General features: G+C 29.5%; 1 long non-coding RNA gene across 1 annotated transcript; it reads left to right on the top strand.

Annotated features, from left to right (window-relative positions):
* Positions 1-565: 565 nt before the first annotated feature.
* Positions 566-1,328, top strand: LOC107956699 (uncharacterized). Its single transcript, XR_001700206.2, has 2 exons — positions 566-767; positions 863-1,328. It is a non-coding gene; the product is annotated as an uncharacterized lncRNA (long non-coding RNA).
* The last annotated feature ends 945 nt before the right edge of the window (positions 1,329-2,273 follow it).

Here is a 2,273-nt window from a genome sequence, read left to right as displayed (position 1 = left end):
ATCGAGGCTCAAGAATAGCGATAAAGATCGTCTTATTGAAAGCCAAAAATAAATTGAAACTGTTAAGTTGGGAATTTATTAAACTTAAATTAAATCTGAAACATCTAATTTTAAATCTTATCAAATCAAATATAAATAATAATAAAAAACTTCAACTCTAGACTTAAATTTATCAACAAATTACCAAAATAAAAAATGACAAGAATCACATATAACCTTAGGAATATTTATGCTAAAATGTACCAACTAACACACTTATTCAACAAAAAATGCATGATAAAAAAAGGAAATTACTAAATTTTATTAAGAAAAATAATAAAAGGTTCAATTTTATGTAACTGTAAAAATGTAATCCTCTTAAGAAATTGAAATTTTAATTTCAAACCATATAAGAAAAAACACTACATTAAAATTAAAATTAAAAAATAAATAAAAAAGAATGAAGGCTTTATTTTCCTAGCCAAGATTTTGAAATTCGAATTGAATTGGAAATCGGAAGGACTATTGTTGTTATTTCAAAAGGGAAAACCCGAAAAAGTAAACATGAAAACACGGGGGGATTGAGTTGCGATTTTCTCAATCCCCCGACTATATAACCTAAAAATCTGACTTAACAGTTTCTTTCTTTCGTTGAAAAAAACCATCGTCTTTATTTCTTTTTATTTTCTCTATTTCTTCCTTTGCCCTTCTCAATTTTTCTTGGACGGTTCTGGCGTCGGAGATCCCAAAGGTCTTTGATTTCCGGTAGCAGAACACCGTACGCAGTGGTCGGAAAAACTCTCTTTTTTGTTTTTGTCCTTTTTAGTACATTGAAAGCTAAAATAGAAGTTATTACTTTTGCTCTTCTTTTTTATCTTTCCAGATCTTCAATGCTTTGGTTCTCACGTTTGGATTTCAAATTGATGATGTCGTTTTCAGCCCACAAAACTAGGGAACGAAAACATAAGAAGGGAAGGACGAAAAAGGAAACTAAGAAAAGCTTCTCTTTTTTTAGTGTTTTTTGGAAACTAGGGGATGTGGGCTTCGTGGTGGCTGAGGGCCGTCGGTGTGGTGAAGCCACCTCCTTTCCTTTTATTCGTGCATGAAACTAAAAAAAAAAAGAAAAAGAAAAGAAAGGATCAAGAAAAATGAAAGGTTTACTTTCGAAAAAAGATGGAAAAGGGTCTGCTTTTTTTTCGATTTTTCTCTTTTGTTTTTGACTCACTGATTGTTGACCATATCATGCTGCTGACTGACCACTGATTCCTTTTTATTTTTTTTTTCTTTTCATGAATAAATATTGTTTCTCTAATTGTTATTAACTCTTAATGATGAATTTTATTAGTGGATTAATCTGGCTTCGATTTGTTTTGTCTGTAGAAATGCTTTGGCAATTCGTTTGTTGTTTTAACTGATTCTGTTGAAGATGAAATGGCTGACCTTTCATGTGTTTACACTTCACACTGGCTGCCAAACTACAAGGGTTTCTACCCTAATCCTGCATCATGAAATTGATATGGCCTTTAAGCTCTGAAATCTGAAACGGAATTGATCAAAATTGTGAATTGGACTTAAACCAAGTGGTCTTAACATTTTTTTAAAGAAAATGGGATGCAAATTGATTTAAGCCCCAAACTGGACTGCCATTTCAATATTGAATTTAGGCTTAAAAACAATTTAAAACTATTTTTTAAAAAGAATTAATTCATGTTTTTTAAAAATGATTTGTGCTTTAAAATTGAATTTAGGCTTTAAATTTTTAAACAATCTATCAACTTTAAGCCCGAGCCCCCAAAACAATTTTTTTCTGAAAAATCCTTCAAATTTATTTTTAAACAAAATTTTGATTTTATTACTATTTTTCAAAAACAACTATAATATATCCAAATATTCACAAAGTCAAAATCTAAGGTTATTAAAACTATTGAAACTTCTTGGGTGGTGTTTGATATTCAAACATATTCAGAGAGAGGTAGTAGAGTTGTGGATTGCATCACAAAGACAGATGGTGACGTGATTGACAAAAATTTAAATTAAATTAGAAAGAATTTATGATTAATTTCAACTTGATTGGAACCAAAATTAAATAAAATTCAGCTTAATTCAATTTTAATTCTTAAAATTAAAGGTAGAAGAATTCAATTTAGCCCTTATTTTTAAAATTAAATTGATAACAATTTAACTTTAGAATTGAAACATTCATGCTCGGAATAGGAAGTTCATAGCCCTTTGATCATATTGAAACTCAAGTTGAAATTGCAAGCTCAAGACAAAATTAAGTGTCTATAGCTACC

Source organism: Gossypium hirsutum, chromosome D07, assembly GCF_007990345.1.
Source record: "Gossypium hirsutum isolate 1008001.06 chromosome D07, Gossypium_hirsutum_v2.1, whole genome shotgun sequence".
In the NCBI taxonomy this organism is placed as follows: domain Eukaryota; kingdom Viridiplantae; phylum Streptophyta; class Magnoliopsida; order Malvales; family Malvaceae; genus Gossypium; species Gossypium hirsutum.
This window is presented reverse-complemented; position numbering and strand designations above follow the sequence as displayed.